Raw genomic sequence first — 7494 nt, forward strand, 5'->3', positions numbered from 1 at the left:
AGACTGAATCTAATCGAGGGGTTCGGGGGGTTTATATATAGAATAACAGATACCCGGGGAGTGAGTTACAGACTGGAATCTAATCGAGGGGTTCGGGGGGTTTATATATAGAATAACAGATACCCGGGAGTGAGTTACAGACTGGAATCTAATCGAGGGGTTCGGGGGGGTTTATATATAGAATAACAGATACCCGGGAGTGAGTTACAGACTGGAATCTAATCGAGGGGTTCGGGGGGTTTATATATAGAATAACAGATACCCGGGAGTGAGTTACAGGCTGGAATCTAATCGAGGGGTTCGGGGGGTTTATATATAGAATAACAGATACCCGGGAGTGAGTTACAGACTGGAATCTAATCGAGGGGTTCGGGGGTTTATGTATAGAATAACAGATACCCGGGAGTGAGTTACAGACTGGAATCTAATCGAGGGGTTCGGGGGGGGGTTTATATATAGAATAACAGATACCCGGGAGTGAGTTACAGACTGGAATCTAATCGAGGGGTTCGGGGGGTTTATATATAGAATAACAGATACCCGGGAGTGAGTTACAGGCTGGAATCTAATCGAGGGGTTCGGGGGTTTATATATAGAATAACAGATACCCGGGAGTGAGTTACAGACTGGAATCTAATCGAGGGGTTCGGGGGGTTTATATATAGAATAACAGATACCCGGGAGTGAGTTACAGACTGGAATCTAATCGAGGGGTTCGGGGGGGTTTATATATAGAATAACAGATACCCGGGAGTGAGTTACAGACTGGAATCTAATCGAGGGGTTCGGGGGGGTTTATATATAGAATAACAGATACCCGGGAGTGAGTTACAGACTGGAATCTAATCGAGGGGTTCGGGGGGGTTTATATATAGAATACAGATCCCCGGGAGTGAGTTACAGACTGGAATCTAATCGAGGGGTTCGGGGGGGTTTATATATAGAATAACAGATACCCGGGAGTGAGTTACAGACTGGAATCTAATCGAGGGGTTCGGGGGGTTTATATATAGAATAACAGATACCCGGGAGTGAGTTACAGACTGGAATCTAATCGAGGGGTTCGGGGGGTTTATATATAGAATAACAGATACCCGGGAGTGAGTTACAGACTGGAATCTAATCGAGGGGTTCGGGGGGTTTATATATAGAATAACAGATACCCGGGAGTGAGTTACAGACTGGAATCTAATCGAGGGGTTCGGGGGGTTTATATATAGAATAACAGATACCCGGGAGTGAGTTACAGACTGGAATCTAATCGAGGGGTTCGGGGGGTTTATATATAGAATAACAGATACCTGGGAGTGAGTTACAGACTGGAATCTAATCGAGGGGTTCGGGGGGGTTTATATATAGAATAACAGATCCCCGGGAGTGAGTTACAGACTGGAATCTAATCGAGGTGTTCGGGGGGTTTATATATAGAATAACAGATACCTGGGAGTGAGTTACAGACTGGAATCTAATCGAGGGTTCGGGGGATTTATATATAGAATAACAGATACCCGGGAGTGTGTTACAGACTGGAATCTAATCGGGGGGTTCGGGGGGTTTATATATAGAATAACAGATACCCGGGAGTGAGTTACAGACTGGAATCTAATCGAGGGGTTCGGGGGGTTTATATATAGAATAACAGATACCCGGGAGTGAGTTACAGACTGGAATCTAATCGAGGGGTTCGGGGGGGTTATATATAGAATAACAGATACCCGGGAGTGAGTTACAGACTGGAATCTAATCGAGGGGTTCGAGGGGTTTATATATAGAATAACAGATACCCGGGAGTGAGTTACAGACTGGAATCTAATCGAGGGGTTCGGGGGGTTTATATATAGAATAACAGATACCCGGGAGTGAGTTACAGACTGGAATCTAATCGAGGGGTTCGGGGGGTTTATATATAGAATAACAGATACCCGGGAGTGAGTTACAGACTGGAATCTAATCGAGGGGTTCGGGGGGGTTTATATATAGAATAACAGATACCCGGGAGTGAGTTACAGACTGTAATCTAATCGAGGGGTTCGGGGGGTTTATATATAGAATAACAGATACCCGGGAGTGAGTTACAGACTGGAATCTAATCGAGGGGTTCGGGGGTTTATATATAGAATAACAGATACCTGGGAGTGAGTTACAGACTGGAATCTAATCGAGGGGTTCGGGGGGGTTTATATATAGAATAACAGATACCTGGGAGTGAGTTACAGGCTGGAATCTAATCGAGGGGTTCGGGGGGTTTATATATAGAATAACAGATACCCGGGAGTGAGTTACAGACTGGAATCTAATCGAGGGGTTCGGGGGGTTTATATATAGAATAACAGATACCGGGAGTGAGTTACAGACTGTAATCTAATCGAGGGTTCGGGGGGGTTTATATATAGAATAACAGATACCCGGGAGTGAGTTACAGGCTGGAATCTAATCGAGGGGTTCGGGGGGTTTATATATAGAATAACAGATACCCGGGAGTGAGTTACAGACTGGAATCTAATCGAGGGGTTCGGAGGGGTTTATATATAGAATAAACAGATACCCGGGAGTGAGTTACAGACTGGAATCTAATCGAGGGGTTCGGGGGGTTTATATATAGAATAACAGATACCCGGGAGTGAGTTACAGACTGGAATCTAATCGAGGGGTTCGGGGGGTTTATATATAGAATAACAGATACCCGGGAGTGAGTTACAGACTGGAATCTAATCGAGGGGTTCGGGGGGTTTATATATAGAATAACAGATACCCGGGAGTGAGTTACAGACTGGAATCTAATCGAGGGGTTCGGGGGGTTTATATATAGAATAACAGATACCCGGGAGGTGAGTTACAGACTGGAATCTAATCGAGGGGTTCGGGGGGTTTATATATAGAATAACAGATACCCGGGAGTGAGTTACAGGCTGGAATCTAATCGAGGGGTTCGGGGGGGTTTATATATAGAATAACAGATACCCGGGAGTGAGTTACAGACTGGAATCTAATCGAGGGGTTCGGGGGGTTTATATATCGAATAACAGATACCCGGGAGTGAGTTACAGACTGGAATCTAATCGAGGGGTTCGGGGGGTTTATATATAGAATAACAGATACCCGGAGTGAGTTACAGACTGGAATCTAATCGAGGGGTTCGGGGGGGTTTATATATAGAATAACAGATACCCGGGAGTGAGTTACAGACTGGAATCTAATCGAGGGGTTCGGGGGGTTTATATATCGAATAACAGATACCCGGGAGTGAGTTACAGACTGGAATCTAATCGAGGGGTTCGGGGGGGTTTATATATAGAATAACAGATACCCGGGAGTGAGTTACAGACTGGAATCTAATCGAGGGGTACGGGGGGTTTATATATAGAATAACAGATACCCGGGAGTGAGTTACAGGCTGGAATCTAATCGAGGGGTTCGGGGGGTTTATATATAGAATAACAGATACCCGGGAGTGAGTTACAGACTGGAATCTAATCGAGGGGTTCGGGGGGTTTATATAGAGAATAACAGATACCTGGGAGTGAGTTACAGACTGGAATCTAATCGAGGGGTTCGGGGGGGTTCATATATAGAATAACAGATACCCGGAGTGAGTTACAGACTGGAATCTAATCGAGGGGTTCGGGGGGTTTATATATAGAATAACAGATACCCGGGAGTGAGTTACAGACTGGAATCTAATCGAGGGGTTCGGGGGGTTTATATATAGAATAACAGATACCCGGGAGTGAGTTACAGACTGGAATCTAATCGAGGGGTTCGGGGGGGTTTATATATAGAATAACAGATACCCGGGAGTGAGTTACAGGCTGGAATCTAATCGAGGGGTTCGGGGGGTTTATATATAGAATAACAGATACCCGGGAGTCAGTTACAGACTGGAATCTAATCGAGGGGTTCGGGGGGGTTTATATATAGAATAACAGATACCCGGGAGTGAGTTACAGACTGGAATCTAATCGAGGGGTTCGGGGGGGTTTATATATAGAATAACAGATACCCGGGAGTGAGTTACAGACTGGAATCTAATCGAGGGGTTCGGGGGGTTTATATATAGAATAACAGATACCCGGGAGTGAGTTACAGACTGGAATCTAATCGAGGGGGTTCGGGGGGGTTTATATATAGAATAACAGATACCTGGGAGTGAGTTACAGGCTGGAATCTAATCGAGGGGTTCGGTGGGTTTATATATAGAATAACAGATACCCGGGAGTGAGTTACAGACTGGAATCTAATCGAGGGGTTCGGGGGGGGTTTATATATAGAATAACAGATACCCGGGAGTGAGTTACAGACTGGAATCTAATCGAGGGGTTCGGGGGGTTTATATATAGAATAACAGATACCCGGGAGTGAGTTACAGACTGGAATCTAATCGAGGGGTTCGGGGGGTTTATATACAGAATAACAGATACCCGGGAGTGAGTTACAGACTGGAATCTAATCGAGGGGTTCGGGGGGTTTATATATAGAATAACAGATACCCGGGAGTGAGTTACAGACTGGAATCTAATCGAGGGGTTCGGGGGGTTTATATATAGAATAACAGATACCCGGAGTGAGTTACAGACTGGAATCTAATCGAGGGGTTCGGGGGGTTTATATATAGAATAACAGATACCCGGGAGTGAGTTACAGACTGGAATCTAATCGAGGGGTTCGGGGGTTTATATATAGAATAACAGATACCCGGGAGGTGAGTTACAGACTGGAATCTAATCGAGGGGTTCGGGGGGTTTATATATAGAATAACAGATACCCGGGAGTGAGTTACAGACTGGAATCTAATCGAGGGTTCGGGGGGTTTATATACAGAATAACAGATACCCGGGAGTGAGTTACAGACTGGAATCTAATCGAGGGGTTCGGGGGGTTTATATATAGAATAACAGATACCCGGGAGTGAGTTACAGGCTGGAATCTAATCGAGGGGTTCGGGGGGTTTATATATAGAATAACAGATACCCGGGAGTGAGTTACAGACTGGAATCTAATCGAGGGGTTCGGGGGGGTTTATATATAGAATAACAGATACCCGGGAGTGAGTTACAGACTGGAATCTAATCGAGGGGTTCGGGGGGGTTTATATATAGAATAACAGATACCTGGGAGTGAGTTACAGACTGGAATCTAATCGAGGGGTTCGGGGGGGTTTATATATAGAATAACAGATACCCCGGGAGTGAGTTACAGACTGGAATCTAATCGGGGGGTTCGGGGGGGGTTTATATATAGAATAACAGATACCCGGGAGTGAGTTACAGACTGGAATCTAATCGGGGGGTTCGGGGGGTTTATATATAGAATAACAGATACCCGGGAGTGAGTTACAGACTGGAATCTAATTGAGGGGTTCGGGGGGGTTTATATATCGAGTAACAGATACCCGGGAGCGAGTTACAGACTGGAATCTAATCGAGGGGTTCGGGGGGGGTTTATATATAGAATAACAGATACCCGGGAGTGAGTTACAGACTGGAATCTAATCGGGGGGTTCGGGGGGTTTATATATAGAATAACAGATACCCGGGAGTGAGTTACAGACTGGAATCTAATCGAGGGGTTCGGGGGGTTTATATATAGAATAACAGATACCCGGGAGTGAGTTACAGACTGGAATCTAATCGAGGGGTTCGGGGGGTTTATATATAGAATAACAGATACCGGGAGTGAGTTACAGACTGGAATCTAATCGGGGGGTTCGGGGGTTTATATATAGAATAACAGATACCCGGGAGTGAGTTACAGACTGGAATCTAATCGAGGGGTTCGGGGGGGTTTATATATAGAATAACAGATACCCGGAGTGAGTTACAGACTGGAATCTAATCGAGGGGTTCGGGGGGTTTATATATAGAATAACAGATACCCGGGAGTGAGTTACAGACTGGAATCTAATCGAGGGGTTCGGGGGGTTTATATATAGAATAACAGATACCCGGGAGTGAGTTACAGACTGGAATCTAATCGAGGGGTTCGGGGGGTTTATATATAGAATAACAGATACCCGGGAGTGAGTTACAGACTGGAATCTAATCGAGGGGTTCGGGGGGGTTTATATATAGAATAACAGATACCCGGGAGTGAGTTACAGACTGGAATCTAATCGAGGGGTTCGGGGGGTTTATATATAGAATAACAGATACCCGGGAGTGAGTTACAGACTGGAATCTAATCGGGGGGTTCGGGGGGTTTATATATCGACTGTGAGAGCGGTCACTGGGATTGTGTATTTTGAAAGCAGTCTCATTGATTTTTTTTTTAATCAGACGCCAGCGAGTCCCAGACGTCCGACAGTGACCAGCTGATCGAGTTCCGACTCAGCGCTCCCTCGGGGCCGGTGAGGGGGTTGACTTGTGAATTTCGGGTGTGGGGAGGTTTGGCGAGGGGGGGGGGGCGGGGTGGGGGGAGAAACGGCCCCTCAGTGAAGTTCGTGTCGGCGGGCTGCTCAACTGAGGAAGGCGTCGCCACTTCGCCCTGAGTCTGGGAGTTTGCGGACACGGATCTGGAGAAGATCCTCGGCCCGTTTAACCCCCCCCCCCCCACCCTGCTCTGACTCAGAGGGCACTGAGGCCAATCATATCTCCCCCTCCCCCCCCCCCCCCGGGATCATTGATCAGCACAGGCCGGGGACGAAGCCTGGGTCTTTCCTGATCTGTGCGTTGGGGACTCGGTCCCACGCACCGGCCGTTCCCGGGGAAGGTGACAAACGAACCTTTCCCCACCTCCCGAGAATTAATTGTGGGTTTTGCGTTGCCGCCCGCAGCCCGGGGAGACGATGAGGATCGAGGTGTGCTGGCTGTCCCTGCGGCCGGGCTCGCGGGTACTGATGGACGGGAGCGTTCAGCAGCTGTACGTGGAGTACCTGCTCCCCGGGGTCCCGCCCCAGGACACTGAGACCCCGTCTCCCTCCGCAAACCACGGGAGGGGGAGAAGATTCACTTCAACTTCAGCAGAGGTAATGGGGGGAGGAAAGGGGGGGGGTGGGGGAGGGAAAGGGGGGGTGGTGGGGAGGGAAAGGGGGGGGTGGGGGAGGGAAAGGGGGGGGTGGTGGGGAGGGAAAGGGGGGGGGTGGGGGAGGAAGGGGGGGTGGTGGGGAGGGAGGGAGAGAGAGAGAGAACGGGGTGGGGGGAGGGAGGGAGAGAGAATGGGGTGGGGGGAGAGAGGGAGGGAGAACCGGGGGGAGGGAGGGAGGGAGGAGGGAGAACCGGGGGGGAGGGAGGGAGGGGAGGGAGAACGGGGGGAGAGGAGGGAGCGTGAACGGGGGGGGGAGAGAGAAGGGGAGATAGAGAAGGGGAATGGGAAGGGGGAGAGAGAGAGGGAGGGGGAAGGGTCCCTGCTCTGTGGGGGTTCGGGCCCAGACTCTGGGCTGTGTATTTACACAGCCTGTACATTTGTTGCTTTTATTGAAGACTGTAATCAGTGTCTGATCCTCTGTTATCCCCCAAACCCCTCTTACCCCTCCCTACCCCAGTGATTCACTTGGATCCA

General features: G+C 48.5%; 1 long non-coding RNA gene across 1 annotated transcript; it reads left to right on the top strand.

The window, feature by feature from the left end:
* Positions 1 to 6243: 6243 nt before the first annotated feature.
* LOC137309675 (uncharacterized) lies at positions 6244 to 7494 on the top strand. The gene is made up of 3 exons (XR_010959938.1): positions 6244 to 6343; positions 6770 to 6961; positions 7478 to 7494. It is a non-coding gene; the product is annotated as an uncharacterized lncRNA (long non-coding RNA).

Source organism: Heptranchias perlo, unplaced genomic scaffold (genome assembly GCF_035084215.1).
Source record: "Heptranchias perlo isolate sHepPer1 unplaced genomic scaffold, sHepPer1.hap1 HAP1_SCAFFOLD_1745, whole genome shotgun sequence".
Taxonomy (NCBI): domain Eukaryota; kingdom Metazoa; phylum Chordata; class Chondrichthyes; order Hexanchiformes; family Hexanchidae; genus Heptranchias; species Heptranchias perlo.